Below are 20,413 nucleotides of genomic sequence, written 5' to 3'. Positions count from 1 at the left end.
AAACTGTCACTATTTGCTGACGAAGTGATACTATATAGAGACAATCCTAAAGACACCAACAAAAAATATGAGAACTAATAAGTGAATTTAGTAGAGTTCCAGGATACACCATCAATGTACAGAAATCTGTTGCATTTGTCTACACTAACAAGAAACTACCATAAAGAGAAATTTTTTTAAATCTCATTTAAAATTGCCTCAAAAAATAAAATACCTAAGAATAAATTAACCAAGAGAGTGTATGACCTGTACATGGAATACTGTAAGACATTGACTTAATCCACTGAAGATGACACAAACAAATGGAAAGATATACCATGTTTATGGAGTGGGAGAAGAATTAATATTGTTATAATGACCATACTACCTAAGCAATCTACAGATTCAGTGCAATCCCTACCAAAATACCAATGTCATTTTTTTCACAGAACCAGAACAAATAATTCTAAAATTTGTATGGAAACACAGAAGACCTCAAATAGCCAAAACAATCTTGAGAAAGAAGAACAAAGCAGGAGGTATCACACTCCTTAATTTCTACCTATCATACAAAGTTACAGTAATCAAAGCAGTGTATTTCTGGCACAAAAACAGACACATAAATCAATGGAATAGAATAGAGAGCCCAAAAATAAATCCATGCACCTATAGTCAAGTAATCTATGACAAAAGTAGGCAAGAATATACAATGGAGTAAAAATATCTTCTTCAATAAATGATGTTAGGAAATTTGGATAGCTCCATACAAAAGAATCCAGGTAGACTGCTTTCTCACACCAAATACAAAAATAAACTCAAATTGGATCAAATACTTAAATGTAATAACAGAAACTATAAAACACCTAGAAGAAAACATAAGCAGTATACTCTTTGACACTGGCCTCATCAATGTATCTTTTTGGGTATGTCTCCTCAGGGAAGGGAAACAAACACAAAAATAAACAAGTGGGACTACAGCAAATTAAAAAGCTTTTGCATAGTGAAGAAAAACATTAACAAAACAAAAAGTCTGTGCACTGAATAGGAGAAGATAGTTGCATATGCTATATCTGATAAGGGTTAATATCCACAACATACAAAGAACTTACAGAATTCACCATCAAAAAATCTGACAATCCAATTTTTACAAAATGGGCAAAGGACCTGAATAGACATTCTTCCCAAGAAGACATACAAATGGCCAAGAGACACATAAAAGGATGGTCGACATCACTAATCATCAGGCAAGTGCAAATCAAAAACCACAATTCCACTTCTGGGTATTTTTCTAAAGAAAACCAAAACACTAATCTGAAAAGATATATGCACCTCTATGTTCATTGCAGCATTATTTACAATAACCAAGATATTGAAGCAATCTGTTTATTGATGAATGGATAAAGAATATGTGATATATATCTACAATGGAAAGCCATAAAAAGCATAAAGTCTTGCCATTTGCAACACTGATGGACCTAGAGGTTATTAAGCAAAGTGAAATAAGTCAGAGGAAGACAAATGCCATATGATTTCACTTATCTGTGGCATCTAAAAAACAAAACAAATGACCAAACCAAGACACATGGATACAGAGAACAAACTGGTGGTTACCAGAGAACAAACAGGTTGGGGGATGAGAGGGAGATTCAAGGTACAAAATTCCATTTACAAAATAAATGAGTCATGAGATGAAATGTATAGCATGAAAAATATAGTCAATGATATTTTAATATCTTTGTATGGTGACCAATGATAACTAGACATATCATGGTGATTATTTTTAATGTATTGAAATATCAAATCAATATGTTGTACTCCTGGAACTAATACAATGTAGGTTTATTATATCTCAATTGAAAAAAAGTGTGTGACACCAGGAGGAAATGCATCAAAATCCTAATGATGTTTGTCTCTGGGGGGTGATGATTATAGGTGATAGTTTATTTTTGCTTTATGCTTTTATGTATTTCTTGTTGTCTGCATTGAAGATGCATTTCTTGTAAAATTAGAAATAAAACAATAAATGTCACTAACAAAATTTAAAGCTAAAATGAAAAGAAGTTAAATGGTAGTTACTGATTTAAATAACTATTTTGGGATAATTATGAAATAAGGAAACAGTGAAATTATTAATTATTAAATCAGTCATATTGACATTAATTTTTAATAGGGTAAAGAAGTTGATTTTTTCAAACCAGGCTTTAAGGGAGTGCTAAAATACTAGCTTGCATTGGAAAAGTAAGTGGAATGAAATAATTGTTTGCAGGAGGGTTTTTAAAATATTAGATAGTCTGGCTCCACATGTGGAAGATGGAAGAAAATGTAAACATAGATCCAATTTGTTATCTAAATATGTTGTGATTATTTTTATTGGATAACTGATACTAAATTTTCACAGGTAAGTGTACTTGCTCATTAATGGTCTTTACATACCATTGGTCTTTTCACACTGAAGTTCTGGTATGGAAATTGTATGTATAGTTTTTTTGTGTATTTGTGGGATAGAGTAGCTCTTTAAAAGCCAGTGAAGAAGTGAATGCAGTTCTTACGCATCTCTATTTTGTAGTTTGATAAATTTCTCGACTTTCCATATTGATAATACCCTTTCTCAGAAGGAAGTGATAAAGGGCCTCTCTATTTGGATCTAATTCTACTAATAAGGTAAAACTCAGGGGGAAAGTGGATATGTTATCCTGAGGTGGGAAGCCCCATAAAAAGACCAGCAGGACCCCCAAGCAGGGCCACTACTCTTGTGCGGGCACCATCCCGTTCCCTGGCCCAGAGGCTTTATCTCACTTTTCCCTCTGAAACGGCTTACTTACCCCTAAAATTCTATTGGTTCCCTGAGCTCACTTCTGATTGGTTGTTTCTTTCACTCCTGGTTGGTTATTACTCTCACTTCTGATTGATCCATTTGTAGTACTTCATTTGCATGGAGCTCACTCCTGATTGGTTATTTCTCTCACTCCTGATTGGTCTATTTCTACAAAGCTTGTTCCTGGTTGGTCAACTTCTGTTATACTTTATTTGCATATGATGTTGCAAAGTGTAAAACTGGCAGCCTATAAAGGCCTGTGTAAACCGACAGACAGGGTACAGAGCTTAGAGTGTTAACTCCTGTGGGCTTGCTGGCATAATAAACCTGAGTTCTCCAACTCTGTGAGTGCTGCTTGGTCTCTCGCCTGGATCCAGGTTGTTGTCACAACTAAGCTACAACACCGAGCTATAACACATTTTTCTGCAACAATCCTAGAAAATATGGCAGCCAAGGCCAAAAAAAAAAAAAAAAAAAAAAGCTAAATGTTGTCAAACATGGATCCTAAGCCTTCACAAGACAGGCAGAGCTTTGAAATGTCATAGCTGAAATAGTTGTGATCTCATTGCCTCATGGAAGATAACTCTGGAAGATCGACGAGAAACTCTTAAAAGTTAAGTTATGGTAATGCAATTACAAATGATCATACTAGGAAAGGAACTAGCAGGAGCTAAAGATATGGATGTGGTTGCACAGGGAGTTTTGGCTAGAAATATTTTAAAGTCACATATAAGAGATATGAGAGAAAGAGTTTATACCCAAGGAGAAGGACCAAAGATAAATAATCTGTAAAAATAGTTTCAGAGAGAATAAGGTCCAGAATAAATTGATACTTACAGAAGGAGAAGGTCTTTTAAAGTTCTGGTTAGAAGAAGTAGGAGGTTTAAGACAGTGAAGACCTTCATTTGGGGGAGGAAAGATGTCCATAGATGTTCTGCTTTGGGTTTGAATTTTTAGGTGCCACTGATCACCTAGATTCAAAAGTTCTAACCTTTCTAAACTTCAGTTTCTTCACTTTTCAAAGGGTGATCATAATAGTATTCATCTTGCAAGGTTGTGGTAGAGTAATTACATGAAATAATGCACCTATTAGTCAGGTTATAATGCCATTAAGCTAGTGACTGGCAAAAAAGAAAATGCTCTACAATTGTTAGCTACTGTTGTAGTCCACCCGGGCTACTATGACAAACTACCACAGACTGGGTAACTTATAATGAATGGAAAATTATTTCTCACAGTTTTGGAGGGTGGAAGTCCAAACTCAAGTTACTGGCACAGTTGCATTCTGATGAAGGCCCTCTTCCTGGCTCACAGCTAGTGCCTTCTTGTTGTGCACTCATATGGTGAAAGGGGCTAAGGAGCTCTGTGGGGCTTCTTTTACAAGGACACTAATCCCAGTCAAGAGGTTTTCTAACCTTTATGACCGAATCATCTCCCCAAAGCCCCATCTTCTAATAATACCACCTCAGGGATTAGGATTTCAATATATGAATTTGGCGAGACACAAACATTCACCCCATAGTAGCTACCATCAGAGATGTTGCTGTTAGTGAGAAAACACTTAACTCCTACTTGAGTTTCTCTGACAAAGTGATTAATACTCACATTTGAATCAATAACATATGCTGAGAGGTGAAGTGATTGCATTTCTTTGGGTGACAGAATTAGAATTCAGAATCACCTTGCCAGTCTCCCCAATGCAAAGGGCTGAAATTCAGTAGGCATATAAAGGTAAAATTTTCCTTCCAGGTATATGTTTATAAAATGCTACACAGATTCAGGCTGGGCTAATTATTTGTTGTAAAATCACTTCATGTAAAAATGTAGCAGAAGTTAATGGATAATGTGCTCACTGTGAGTAAACAGCACAGGGAAGATACCAACCTAATTATACAGGACGTAAGATACCATGCCCTTGATAAGTGAGGCCGTTGTCCTGAAGTAACCATCATTAGGAAGACAGTATCTGGGGTCAGTCAGATCCCTCAGTACTGACAGTTAGATTCATTAATGGAAAAGACATCAGCAAAGTGAAGCAAAGAAGGAGAGAACTAAAGTGGCGTTGAGAAGAACTAGATGTTCTTTGTTGAGTTTTATCTATCTGTCTGAAAGAAAAATATTTTAAGGTGTAATACAGGGCCTTCTTATTATACCTGTCCTGTGCAGCCTCAGACGTGGAGAACTATGCCTGGTGTTTGGAAGTGGCTTAGACTAGACTTCAGTTCAAAATAAGAATTCAAGCTGTGTGAAACATGAGTGACCTCCATGTGTTTCGTTGAGAATCCCATCACAAAAAGCACTCTGACAGGCACTGAAGCCACTCGAGATTGTAGAACAAGCTCAAGCATCAAACAAGATCCTTGACTTGACCTGGAAATCCCCTTCCAAACTAGAAATTCTTTTATAAGAATAGTGGTTAGACAGGACACGTGGAATATATTTGTTTGAGGATTTAACTAGGATATAAACCCCTCTAAACGAAAACTGCTTTCAAACTTTGGTCTGGAAGAAACGCATTCTCCTCTTCTCCTCTATCAAAATTATTCCTCAAAGTTTTGGATACAGGACTCTTTCTCCTTCAGGATATTTTTCTCTGAGTAGCTAGAATGGAGGATTCAGGGTAAAATAAATGTTACAAGAAAGGACTTTGATTAAAAATTTTTGAAATGAGACCTAGATAATTGCGTTTATGCTCAGAGCAGAGCTGCTCGCAGGTAGTGGAGCGTTTCAGTGTATAGCACTGAAAAGTGATGAAAGTTAAGCAAAATGAGAAAGACTAAAATGCTGTGTTCTAAACTTGGAAATAGATTCAGAGTAAAGGTGTTCTGTTGTCAGTATCACATTCTCATCAGGTTCTCAGGCATGGTTGCCTGGCTAAGATCTGGGCTGAGAATTATTATTCACTGTCTCAGCAGTTCTTTGTAATGGGTACCGCTTGACAACACCCAGAAAATCAGTGCAGACAAGTCTCCCAAAGAAACACCTGGATGCTGAATTTAGTTTTTTATAACTGTATCTAGATCATATTCTGGTGAATATTTTTAAAAAATTGCTTTCCTTCCCTGTTTCTTGTTCTTTTGCTCTCTCTCTCCTTCTCCCTCCTCTTCTCCATCTCTTGGATTTCCTCTCCCCTCTTCACCTTTCCCTATACCTCTGTTCTCCCGTGCCTTTCTTCCCTCCTTTCTCCTGGTCCTAAGTACATATGACTGAGGAACTTGTGTCCTCTCTCTTCTGCATCACAATGGTATGGGCTTTCCCCTTTCATACATTTTAGAGGAATTGAAAATTGTATAATTTTGGTGACAATACTTAAATGAGAGAAAATTCAAGTTATCTGAGAACCAAACAATTTTTTATACAAGAATACAGAGACTTAACTGGAGGTGTTTACTGAATTTATAGGCAGATGCATTTCTAGAAGGAAGATTTTTCTCCAGTAATCTCATGAATTAAGTATCTGTCAGCTGGTCCCACCTGGTTTTCTGGTTACTTAACTCCACAGATAAAACTAACAGGCATTTTACAAATTAACCATTCTTTCAAAAATAGACAATAAAACAACTTATTCACATACACTGCTTACAACTCAGGTTTCTTGCTACCCAACTAAACATGGGGGAGAAGAGAAGGACAAAAGGAAAATAGTGACCTAATTTTTACAGACTCCTTCCCAGCTAGCCTCATCTCTCAAGCATTCCAGAATAAATCAAGAAGATAAAACTGACAGGGCACCTGGATGACACAGAAACAGCCACATACCCAAGAGAAGTTCTGAAATTTTGATATTAAAAATCTGGTATCAATTGTGCATTTTCTCCAAGAAGGATCTAAAATTGGGCAGCCTACTCTGTGTAAACCTGATCATGTGGCTGGATAAACCAGCAAAGCTCTCCCTGTATGAACTTTTAGAGGCCTTGAGTCCTTTTAAAGGTCTGTCATTGCCTAGAACCAAGTATTTTTGGTCTGAAAATAAAAATAAAAATAAATTGCCGTATCACTTCAGGAAAAAAAATGAATAGATTCTGTCTGAAGAACTTAAGAAAATGCTAATTTTCTTTAAGCTCTGTCTTCTGAAACAAAAGAACTAGATTAAAACTAGAATCAAAAATATGATTTGGGGAGTCTATACATCATAAACAATTTGAACATTTGAGCAATTATCAGACTTAATTTTTCCTTTTGAAAATTTAATGTCATATAGTGACAACTTTATTAATGTTGCATGAAGGACAAAGAATAACTAAAACAACCAGTCCATTTCTTTCCAGTATCTCATATTTTTATCATTTTAGAATGCAGGTGTTCTGATTCCTTGTTCGATGTATACTACAGCCAAGATCCAAGCAGTCTGTAATGTTAAGATTAGCCATTTCATCTTCCCACTTCTCCCACTTTCCTGCCCTAAAATTGCAGTTATTAGGCCTAAAAGTCTAGAGATCTAAAGTAAAGCGTGATGATTAATGTTAATAATACTATGCTGAGTACTGGAAATTTGCTAAGAAAGAATTTCAGGTGCTGTCACCACTAAAAAAAAAAAAAAGGTAACTATAGGAGAAGATGGATATGTTAATTAGCTTGACTATAATGATAATTACACCATGTATATGCACATCAAATCATCATGGTGTACACATTAAATACACATAATTTTTATTAAAAAGATAAATATGAAACTTTTAAAAAGATTAGCTAGTTCAGCCTAACATCTATTTAGTAATTTGTCTATTTAGTAATGTGTTTCAGTTTGTTAATGTTAACATTGCCCCCTTAATGTGATGAGCAGATTATTTTCCTGTTTTTAACTCAGATTTTCTTCAGATGTGATATTTAATATATTTAGTCAGTTCCAGCCCTTAGCCCTGAAACACACGTGCTCTGACCATACACAAACCATATTTACATATGATATCATTTTTACCAATAAGTGAACGCATACACACCTACACAGCATGGTGTGTAGTATTCAGTACAGTTCTATTAAATTAACAGCATCTCACCTGCCTGAAAATGTCTTTTCCCATCTTTGTAGCACAAATATACTTCACATCACAAAGAACAGAGATTTTTATTAATTTGTGTTTTCCTCTAAAATATATAGAAAATATTTACTTTTAATTGAGAGAAAGCTACTCTTTCACTTTTTAGACAAGTCGCTATTTTTATTAATTTCTCAATATGAGCAAAAGGCATTCCTTGTGCTGTGAAGAGAAGGGATACACATTACGTACAGCATGTTGCTGCTTAGTGCTCGTTTGTTAGGTAGTCTTGAACATAGAAATCAACTCAGTGTTTGATGACTCCTCAGTTATTTATTTTGAGCTTGAGGAACTCTGATAGAAAAAGATTTTGGCAAAATAATCAGTTCAGAATAAGTGTTGCATCACCTTTTCAGAGTCTGATGCTCTCCAATCCTAGGCTTAGAGCCTGAAGTAGAGATTCCTATGCAAATAATTTGCTGAGGAAGTGTTCTCAAGTGAAAGCTGCAAAAGAATGGGGGAAGCAGGGTAAGGGGAAATGTTCAGTAAAGGAATGGGTCCAACTGGAGTCCAACTGGAGCCTGATCCCTCAGGGAACTCGAGTGCTGTCAGTCCCCCAGCTATCCCTGGGGATAGGGAAGCAGCCTGAACTGAGTCTAACCTCCTGGCATCCCCAGGCAAGGCAGCTCTTCACTGAGGTGGACGAGAGGACCTGGCTCACACTGGCTTTCAAGGGCCCATCTTGCTCATCTCTTCCCATCTTTGCATTCAGTGACACCAAGCTGATAACTTGAAATTCACTATGGTAGGAATGTTTACACCACAGAAATCTAGAAATGCTACACACCAGGAGAGCTGGTTGATAAACACTTAATAGTACATCACTGTTCTTACAGGCCAGGGGCAATTCCCAGGAGGAAGGTGAATTGATTGCAACCAATGCTCAAGGAAGCTAAAAGACCATCCACTGACCCAAAAAAGGGGGCTGGGATGGGTTGACAACAGCATCTGTTATGGCTAGTGTAGAAAAGAAAGTTTTAGATTTGTTACAAATACTTACATTGGAAATGACTCTAGTGACCATATTTTGGCCTCCTGAAGCATCATTCAAACTGAGTGGCCTGTGCCCTGTACGCAGCTGCCACTAACTGGGGAGGTGGGGGGAAGCACAGAAGTGATTATGTGGGACTCTGACTTCCTTAAGCTTCACCCAAATTCCTCTCTTAATACACCTTTTTTACTTGCTTGCCTCCTACAAGGCTACATTTCTCCTAATCACATCTTTGCAGAGGTAAGGTTGGCATATGGACATAGCCTATGCCTTGGCGATCATAAAGCAGTGTTCTCAAATTATTTTCCAGTTTTAGCCATCACTACTCCAGAACCAGGGATGTCTAAGGCTATTTCACAACCCTAGCCTCACTGCAGCTTCTCGTCAGTGACACCATGTTTCCAGCAGCATTGTAGTCACTGCATGCAACACTTTAAACCCATGCTGGGAAGCATACTGGAAAGTCCAATGAGAAGAAATAAGGAGGAGCTTGTAGACTTTTCCAGATGATTCTTGAAATTCAATGCATTGCCTTTTAATGATTATTTCACAGTTTATGAATCCAAAAGGTAAAATTAAAAAAAAAAAAAACTGAATAGGAGTGAGAAAATAGCCCTGTGCCAGGCAGTTTTGAGTCCATGCTATTCAATCAATTCAACGTATTACTAGCATTTTTCTCAAGAGTGTAATATGCGACAACTGCCAGGCTTTCCTTTTCTGATTACAAAAAGGATAAATACTGGAGTGAGCCATATTTCAGCACTGCAGGGGTATAAAAAATGAACTGCTCAAAACGGCCCAGGAGGAATGAATAGCAATAAGACATCAGTGTCATCTGTATACTGATTTGTGATGAATTTCCAAAAGGCTTAATGGTATGATGCTATGATCTATAGGGGCTCCCTGAAAGTTAATAACTGTAAGTTACCCACTTAGATGACTGTAATGGGTGAAAAGTGATCACAGATAATATATGAATAGGTGACTTCTCTGATATAGTCAAACTACTCTGTGTGTTCCATATTGCTACCGTGCGTGATTAGAAATATAAAATTAAAAAGATTGTGAAGACGAAAGAAGGTCAAGTGTTACACAAACACCGATAATTACACTTTTGGTAAGGCCTTTAATCTGTCCTTTCATAGACTGAGACACATATGGCTGAAAGGAAAAGTGTGTGTGTTGACCACTTTTAAGAGGTGAATTAACAACAGTCAAGCCCCTTGATCCAGATTCAAGTGGGAGCAACAAAACCTGGATGATCTTACTGTCCTTGCCAATTACCAGTGGTCTGGCATTTCCCCCATAGATTTTGTGCTTAAAGCATCAATAGATATGAGGCATAGGCTCTTGAATAACAGTGACCCCTTTCAACCTTCAGTCTGGGTTTCTTTGGCCCACTAATTTTTATGGCTATGGTGACAGCTTCTGGAGTGCAGCAAAGTACATGGCACAAAGAAAGCACTTGATAAACGTTTACTAAGTGAATTGATAAATAGATGAGTTAAAAAATGCCCCAGATCCTGGAATTACAGATAGATGAGAATAGAGAAAGTTATAAATATAGCAAGTACCTACCACATCCATTTATACATGCATATTTTATGGTTTTAATTCCCCAAACAACCCAAGATGGTCAGTTTTACAGACCAGGAAACTGAAATGTACAGTTGTTAAATAATTTACCTAGAGTCACAGGGACAACAAGAAAAAAAGCTGAGTTTCAACCTTAGGTTGTCTGACTACAACAGTGCTCTTTTCTAGAATATTGTGGTGGAGTAAAAACAGAAGGGGAGATGTTTTTAATTTGTATCAAGGGTTTAGGAAGAAGAGAGCATGAGATCAGAAGAGTCTTGACCTTCAGCCAGTTTCCTTCTCTTTTACATAATTTGAAAGGGCGAGGGAAAGTGGTGCCTTATACCATGTTCTCACCATGGTCAGGCTGTTAATTTGTCTCTGCAGCCTGCTTGTTTTGGCTCTAGCATCATACACATTTTATCCTTGGAAGTGGTGCTATAGGCCTGCCTTGTTATCTGGCTGCCACTCTTCCCTGGCAAGGTGGCAAAGCACATATTAAATGCTGTTTCTGAATAGGTAATTTTCCATATAAAATGGGCACTTTGCTACCTAAAATGCCCAAGATACTTATTGTCATCACTGCATCAGGTCTGGCAGCTATAGAGATAGAGGAAAGACCTACAGATTTTATTTCTAGGATACAAATATGGGTGCTTTCTCTCTGTATAGAGTGGCAGTGTTTTCTATGTTTCCTCTGTCTTCTCTCTCTTCTGCTGTCTTTTACTCTGTGGTGAGGACACACTTTGGTGTTTCTACATCTGGACTATTCCCCTGAAGACATGAATTGTACTGTGGAAATCCTGGTATGCATATTTCCAAGTTCTGCAGAGCTCAGCGTAGATCAAGAAAAACTTTCAAAGTCATGAGCCTCAAAGGACTGGCCAGCGTTAAACACTGTCCCTGTTTCTCCTAGATAGTCATCCTTTAAGTCACTTCATATAATGTGCATAATTTAACAAGGAAGCTGACATATCCCTGCCATTCATTCCTCAGACTGCTTTAAGTTTTCTGTGGATAATGATGATGATAATGGATAGAAATTTTAGGTTTGTTCTTCTCCACATCCAGCGTTAAGACTGAAAGGAATTCAAAGGCGACCTCAAGTTGTCAAATCACACCAGGAAAAGTCCAGTCAAATCAAAGGCTTGCAACTCCCATGGTAGCCCAGCCTCCCCACTCACAAGCATTGCTGGGAGCTGACCCCAGCCGCCTGGACCCCTCCTTTCTGCATGTCCTGGGGTGACACATGCTTCCTGGGACCGTGAAGTGTGAAGGTGAGGTCACTTGTGCTTCTCTGACCCACCATTACTCTACATTTATTTTATATACATTGCTGAAACATGGTTCCATTACTCTCATCCTTGCAGTGGTATTTCTCCAAAGCAAGTAAAGGTCTTTTTCCCAAGCTTGAATGGTCTGACCTTGAAAGGACTTCACCATTTTTTTTGAGCATCTCAGAAAATAGCATGGCTTTTCCAATATCATAGGAGCCTCTAACAAAAAGTTTAAAACAAGATCCTGAGGACTTGCCTGGGAGCCATTTGAGTGACCGTTCCTCGTGGGAATCAGAATCACTTCTCTCAGTCACCAACAAAAGAACACCTCACCCAAGACATTTGTTTTTAGAGTTTCTTCCTTAGAGTGATTCACCCAGCCTCTAATCCCTCAATTACCAAAAATTGGTACATTTTCTTTCCCTGCTTTTCTTGAGATTCTCACTCTCAGTTCTAAAGTTCCCTTTGCTGATTTCCTGAGAATGCCCTGAAACTTTATGTAAATGGGCTCTTAGAGGCTAGAATCAATACCCTCGGGATTCTAGAGGGATATGCAAATTAAATTAGTTTGTACAGTTGGTCCTTGATATTCCTGGGTGGATGGTTGTATTCATTGAACTATGCCATTTTATATTAAGGAAATTGAGCATCCGCACATTTTGTTATCCATGGGGACTCCTGGAACCAAGGGACAACTGTGCTTAACTCCCTGTGCACAAGAAATTCCTCCCCCACCATCTTGCCAATTGAGGGGAAGCCTTTCTTTATAAGTGGATGCCTTCCACTCTGCCCCTAAGCTTCTACCTGTCCCTTTCTATAAAGGCTATACAAAGTCACAGAGTTGAGCTTTTCCTCCTATAATTGCTCCTCTTGTAATAGAGGACATCTCTATTCATCCCTAGAACAGACTGGTGAGCTAGTGAATTTTTTAAACGTTATTAATGTGAATGCAGCATTATTAGAATGTACTTTGAGTTTTAGAAGGATATTTTATCCTTTTGTTACCAAGGCTTTTCAAAAGATAAAATATACATTATACTGCATGGAATATATGAAAACTCAGTAAAATATGATAATGTTGCTTCACGTGCTTTTCTCTTGGGTATGATATCAGAAAGATGTTTTCCTCTGACAGTCTCTTATAATGGATGAAAATATTTCCTCTCATTGCATGCACAGTGCAGGTTTTGAGGCATATTATTGAAGTCATGTAATCTGCCTCTGAAATACTGGTATTTGAAAAGCAAATTTAAGGCTTAGGACGTTTTTGCTTTATGATCACTGACATTGATGTTAGTAAACTCTTTCACTAGCTATGAAGAAAAGAAATGGCAGGCAAGCCCCACCCCCCCCAACTATCATTTGCTTTTTAGTGACTATACCATATGGAGCACAGTAAATAAACTATGAAGGTAGCAGGAGGCAAAGAAAAAAGAAATGTATTGGACTCTGACAGTCCTTAAGCAAGTTACTTTATCTCCTTGAACCTGTTTCCTAATCTATAAAGTGAAGTTAACATTAAAGAATTATGGTGAGGGTTCAAGATCAAGGTGGTGGAGTGGAAAGATGCTAGACTCACTTCCCTCAGGAACACATTGAAACTACAACTATGACCCTCACTGAAGCTGACCTGGGAACTATCAGAACAAATCTTCTTCAGTCAAGGCTGTAAAGAAAGATCAACTTGGAGTCTGGTAAGAGGGGTGGAAAAGCAATCCAGTCAGGACCCACATCCCTACCAGGTGACACAGAAGAGGAGGGGAATATCACAGACTCAGGGATCCTGTCTAGGGAGCAAGAAGTTTAAGCTGCATACCAGGCACCCCAGCCCTAGGATCTGACACCAGGAATATGAGCCCCTTTAGCTGGTTTGAAAACCAGTGGTGCTCACCAGAAGGCTGTAAGGAACTGAGACTCCTATCTCAAAAAGAGACCCAAACCAAGACATATCATAGTTAAAATGGCAAAAGTTAAAAACAAAGAGAGAATTCTAAAAACAGCAAGAGAAGAGTTATGTATAAGGGAACCCCAATAGACAATGCGCTAACATTTCAGAAGAAATTTTGCAGGCCAGTAGGGAGTGGCATGATGTATATAAAATGCTCAAAGGGAAAGCCCTAAAATGTAGGATGCTCTACCCAGCAAGATTACCATTTAGAATTGAAGGAAAGATAAAGAGCTTCCCAGAAAAGCAAAACCGAAGAGAGTTCATCAATACTTAACCCACAGTACAAGAAATGTTAAAGGTTAAATTAAATGTTTAAGTTTAAAGGAAAAGGCTACAATAAGAATTAAGAAATTATAGAAAGGGAAAAATCCTACTAGCAAAGGCAAATACATAGTAAGGGCAATTTGGTCAACCATTTAAATAAGCTAGCCCAAAGATTAAAAGACAAAAATTATTTTAAAAACTGTAATTACAATAAACAGTTAAGGGATGATAAGAAGATGTAAAATAAGATATTAAAGCCTCAAAACATGGAGGAGGAGTAAACAAGTAGAGCTTTTAGAATGTGTTTAAACTTAAATTACTATCAGTTTAAAATAAGTAGATGTAATTTTAGGTCAATATATATGAACTTCATAGTTACCACAAATCAAAGACCTACAATAAATGTATCAAAACTAGAGGCAAAGGAACACAAGCATAACACTAAATGAAATTATCAAACCACAAGGGAAGAGACTAAAAGAAGAAGAAAAGAACAGAGAAGAACTACAAAACAACCAGAAGACAAATAACAAAATGACAATAACTAAATACCTATCAATAATCACATTAAGTGCCAGTGGACTACATGCCACAATCAAAAGACACAGGGTGATTGATTGGATTAAAAAATACCCAAGACCCAACTATATGCTGCCTACAAGAGACACACTTCAGGACTAAAGACACAAAGACTGAAAATAAGGCTCAGAAAAGATAATCTATTTTTTAGAGAAAGGGAAACAAAAAGATATCTGGGTTAGCAATACTTATATCAGACAAAGTAGACTTTACAACAAAGCTTATAATAAAAGACAAAGAAGGGCACTATATAATGATAAAGGGATCAAATAAAATTAGTGAACATAATGTTCTTAAACACATATGCACTTAATATAAGAGCAACTAAAAAATAATACAATAATTGTAGGGGGCTTTAACACCACACTTACATCAATGGACAGATGCTCCAGACAGAAAATCAATAAAGAAACAGTAGCCTTAAATGACACATTAGATGATTTGGATTTAATAGATATGTACAGGACCTTCCATCTAAAAATAACAGAATACACACTCTTTTCAAATGCACATAGAACTTTCTCCAGAATAGATCACATGCTCAGTCACAAAATGAGTCTCAACAAATTTAAGATGATAGAAATTGCACCTAGCATTTTTTCTACCACAATGGTATGAAACTAAAAATCAATTACAGGAAGCAAAGTAGAAGAAACGCAAACACCTGGAGACTAAACAACATGTTACTATGAACCAATGAGTCAATGAAGAATTCAAAGAGGAAATCAGAAAATACTGTGAGACCAATGAAAATAAAAACACAACTTCCCAAAATCTATGGGGCATAGAGGGGTTGAGACAAGACAGGGGAGTAGAGAGGCTCACAGCTCACCCTCTCCCACAAATACCAAGAATTAATCTACAAACCCACTGAATTGCATGGAACACCTACTGAACTCTGACAAAGTGTCACTTGCTTCAAAATACAGGGAGACTCTCATAATATACAGTAAGAAAAAAAGAGAAAAGAAAAAATCAGTATAGGACTGGTCCTGCAAGGAGGGAGTAGCATAGGAGAAAAGCACTATCACACTAGGACACCTCCTCTCCAGTCAGGAGGTCAGCAGGGACAGAAGTGGAGCTTCCAAGGCCCAGAGGAGAAAGAAGCAACCACTTGGCAGACAGAACTAAGATAAACTGACACAGAGGGTCCCTGTCATCCCCAGCTCTGTACACAACACAGAAGGAACAAGCTGGAACTAGCTACTGGAGACGAATGAGGAGCCTAGGCAAAGGGCTGGGACCCATTTCACAGAGGCAGCCTCAAGGGACCAGAGGGCAGTCTGAGCTCTGGCTGGGGGATGTGTGCAGAACAAAACAGCCAGGGACCCCCATAAAAAAGTACCACTGTTGATGGGGTATAGGGTGCAATGCAGCCACGACATAGCACTTTCTCTGCTTGGCTCCATTATTGTTGTGTTTTCATGAGAAGATAGGTGGGGCTTAGTCATAGCCATCACTGCTGCATGGAAGCGGAGCTGCAAGCTGAATCCATACCCAGCAGCCCTGCAATTTCACAGGTGGGACCGAGATTTGTTTACAGCCCCAGGCAGAGAGGACGGATTTGCTCTCTCTGAACACTCTGTGGACCCGCATCTCTGGGATGAATAGCCAGTGAGTGGAGTTCTGATGCATGATGGGAGCAAGTACAGGCATTTACAACAGGCTGGCATACCATACCATATTCAGATGCAGGGCTGGGATTTGTGCTGATCCTGTTGTGCACCATAGATTCAGGTGTGTGACTGCACTCTTGTTACATCAAGTCCTAGAGCCTGACATTGGCAGATGGGCAGATAGGTGGTTCTTGGGGTTCAGCACCAGAGTGAGTGGCCAACATTCCTGCAGCTAAGATGAAGACAAAGGCAGTGTCAACAAAGAGTACTTTGTCAGCCTGCATAACAAATGACAGATGATACTAGAGAGGGCATTTCCCAGTGAACATATCCTGCCTACTCTTCTACCTAGCTGAAGCGATCCAACCATGCCGACAACTCACCAGAGCTCAGAAATGAGTCTAGAAGCAATAAGAGAGTAGACCAGGCCCCTGTCAAGGCTATGACAACTACAGAACAAAAAATGAGGCTTGGCTTAACAACAACAGTCAGGACAAGCTCTGAACACCACAACACCAATCAGACTCCCAATCAAAGGGATAACATTCAATACTCACGGTACAAACCAACTGTAAGAATAGTGATTGCAATAAAACTATTAAATGCACACAGTCTATACAGGAATGCTCCCACTTTAAATAAAAACAAGGAAAAAATAAAATGGCCCTTCAAGAACATAGTAGATAACAGATACTCCTAAATTCATAGAGCTAGAGAAATATAAGCAAAATGAAGAAGCAGAGGAACCATTTCCAATTAAAAGAACATGAGAAGTCTCCTGAAAGAATGAAATATGAGATAGACCTCAACAGTCTGCTAGATCATGACTTTAAAAAGGGAATAATAAAAGCACTGAAGGAAATAAGAGAGGCTACAAATAGAGACAGAGAATACTATGAAAAGGAAATTGAAACTATAAAGAAGAGCCAATTAAAAAAGAAAGTTCAATTGCTGAGATAAGAGCCAAGCTAAAGGCAATCAAATGCAGATTAGATAAAGCAGAGGAATGAATAAGTGACTCAGAAGACAGGATAACAGAAGACACCCAATAAGAACAGCAGACAGGAAAGCAAATAAAAACCAATGAAACTATATAAGGTACATATAGGATAACATAAAGCATGCCAACCTACACATAATAGGGTTACAAGAAGGAGAAGAAAGAGCAAAGGGGATTGAAAAGATATTTGACGAAATCATGACTGAAACCTTTCCAAACTTAAAGAAGGAAACAGATACCCAAGTACAGGAAGCACAGAGGGTGCCAAACAAGAAGAATCCAAACAGATGTATACCAGGACATATTATAATTAAGATGGTCAAAGTTAAAGATAAAGAAATAACTCTAAAGGTAGCAAGAGAAAAACAAAGAGTTAGTTACAAGGGAACTCCTATAAGGCTTTCAGCTGATTTCTCTACACAAACACTATTGGCCAGAAGGGAGTGGTAAGATATATTCAAAATCCTGAGTGAGAAAAAGCTGTAACCTAAGATACTCTATCTGACAAGATTATCCTTTATAGTAGAAGAAGAGAAAGCATTTCAAAGACAAGGAAAAACTAAAAGAATTCAGTAACACTAAACCTATACTAAAAGAAATATTGAAAGGTCTACTCTAAATAGAAAAGAAGCAGGAAACTATAGAAATGAGAAAATCATAATTGAAAATGTGATAACTACAATGAGTTACAAGAGAATCAACATGAAGATATAAAACAAAAATAAAGAAAATGAAGAATGTCAAATCATAAAAAGTGGGAGAGGGGAGCAAGAAAATTTAGATTTTTATTCTCCTTTATTTTCCTTCATCCTTTCTAGGATGTGTTTGAGCCTACATGACTACCAGTCTAAAGCAAGCGGATATAGTAAGGGGTTAGCATACCTGAAAAACAGGGTAACCACAAATCAAAAGCATACAATAGAATCACAAAAACCAAAAAGAAACCAAGATAACACAAAAGGAAATTATCAAACCAGAAAAGAAAAACAAAAAGGAAAGGAAAGGAACAAAGAATAAATACCAAATAAACTAGAAAACAAAATTCAACATGGCAATAAATATACATCTATTAATAATTACTAAAAATACCAATGAACTAAATGCTCCAGTCAAAAGAGTGGCAGATTGGATAATAAAAGAAAAGCCTACAATATGCTGCCTACAGGAGACCCACTTTAGAGTGAAGGACACATAAATTGAAAGTGAGAGGGTGAAAAAAGATATTTCATGCAAATGGAAATGACAAGAAAGCAGGATTAGCAATATTCATATCAGATGAAATAGACTTTAAAACAAAGGCCATAAAGAAAGGTAAAGAAGGACACTATGTAATGATCAAAGTAGTGATACAAGATGAAGATATTACACTTGTTAACATACATGCACCCAATTTAGGAGACCCTAAATATATAAAACAAATATTAACAGACGTAAAGGGAGAAATTGATGGGAATACAATAATAGTAGGAGATTTTAGCACTCCACTAACATCATTGGACAGGTCTTTCAGACAGAAAATCAATAAGGCAATGGAGTTACTAAATGACATAATAGAAGAGTTGGACTTGGTTGATATTTTTAGGACATTACATCCCCTCCAAAAATATACATTATTTTCAAGTGCTCATGGAACATTCTAGAGGATAGACCACATACTTAGGCACAAAAGAAGCCTCAACAAATTTAAGAGGATAGAAATTATTCCAAGCATCTTCTCTGACCACAATGCTGTGAAACTAGAAATCAATCACAGAAAAACAAATAAGAAAAAAAAAAAAAAAAAACCAGCATGGAGACTAAACAACATGTTACTAAAAAACCAATGGGTCAAGGATGAAATCAAAGAAAAAATTTAAAAAATACTTTGAGACAAATGACAATGAAAACACAACCACATGAAATCTATTGGATGCAGCAAAAGCAGTCTTAAGAGGGAACTTCATAGAGATACAGGCCTTCCTCAAAAAAGAACAATCTCAAATAAACAACCTAACTTATCACCTAAAAGAATTAGAAAAAGAAGAACAAATAAAACCAAAAGTCAGCAGAAGGAAAGAAATAATGAAGATCAGGGAGGAAATAAATAAGAGATTTTAAAAAACAAAAGAAAAAAGAAGTCAAACCAAGAGCTTGTTTTTTGAAAGGGTAAACAAAATTGACAAACCTCTGGCCAGGCTCACCAAGAAGAAAAGAGAGAAGACACAAATAAACAAAATAAGAAATTAAAATGGAGAGATTACAACCAATACCACCAAAATACAAAAAAAAAAAAATGTCATAAGAAAATGCTATGAACAACTATATGACAATAAATAAGATAACTTAGAGGAAATGGACAAGTTTCTAGAAACATACATTCCACCAAAACTGAATCAAGAAGAAATAGAACAGACCAATCACTAGAAGTGAAACAGAATCAGCAATAAAAAACAAAACAAAACAAAACAAAAAAACCTCCCTGCAAACAAAAGTCCAGGACCAGATGGCTTCAATTCTATCAAACATACAAAGAAGAGATCATACCAATCCTTCTTCAACTCTTCCAAAAGATTGAAGAGGAGAGAATACTCCCAAACTCATTCTGTGAAGCAGCTATTACCCTGATATCAAAACAAAACAAAGACACTGCCAAAAAAGAAAACTATTGGCCAATATCTTTGATGAACATAGATGCAAAAATCCTCAACAAAACATTACCAAACAGAAACCAGTAACACATAAGAAAGATCAGGCACCATGATTAAGTTGGGTTCATCCCAGGAAGAGAAGGATGGTTCAACATACACAAATCAATCAACATGACACACCACATCAACAAGTGGAAGGACAAAAACCACATGATCATCTCAATAGATACAGAAAAAGCATTTGATAAAATTCAACACCCATTTATGATAAAAACTCTAACCAAAGTGGGTATAAAGGGAACATATCTCAACATAATAAATGCTATTTATGACAATCCTACAGCCAGCATAATACTCAACAGTGAAAAGTTGAAAGCTTTCCCACTAAAATCTGGAACAAGACAAGGATGCCCACTCTCACCACTTCTATTCAATATAGTATTGGAAGTCCTAGCCATAGCAATTATATGAGAAAATAAATTAAAAGGGATCTAAATTGGAAGAGAAGAGGTAAAACTGTCATTATATGTGGATGATATACTATATATAGAAAACCCTAAAGGCTCCACACAAAAACTACTACAGCTAATAAAAGAATTCAGCAAGGTAGTAGGATACAAGATTAACAATATAGAAATCAGTGGCATTTCTTTACACTAACAATGAAATATCAGAAAGGAAAGTAAAGAAAAAATTCCTCTTAAAA

General features: G+C 37.2%; 1 protein-coding gene across 1 annotated transcript in view; it reads left to right on the top strand.

Annotated features, from left to right (window-relative positions):
• Nucleotides 1–20,413, top strand: part of CA10 (carbonic anhydrase 10) — a 511,272-nt gene that overhangs the window by 209,332 nt on the left and 281,527 nt on the right. The window lies entirely within an intron of this gene.

The sequence above is a fragment of the Camelus ferus genome, chromosome 16 (genome assembly GCF_009834535.1).
Source record: "Camelus ferus isolate YT-003-E chromosome 16, BCGSAC_Cfer_1.0, whole genome shotgun sequence".
NCBI classification, from domain to species: Eukaryota; Metazoa; Chordata; class Mammalia; order Artiodactyla; family Camelidae; genus Camelus; species Camelus ferus.
The sequence above is the reverse complement of the archived record's forward strand: the minus strand, read 5'-3'. Positions and strand labels throughout refer to the sequence as shown.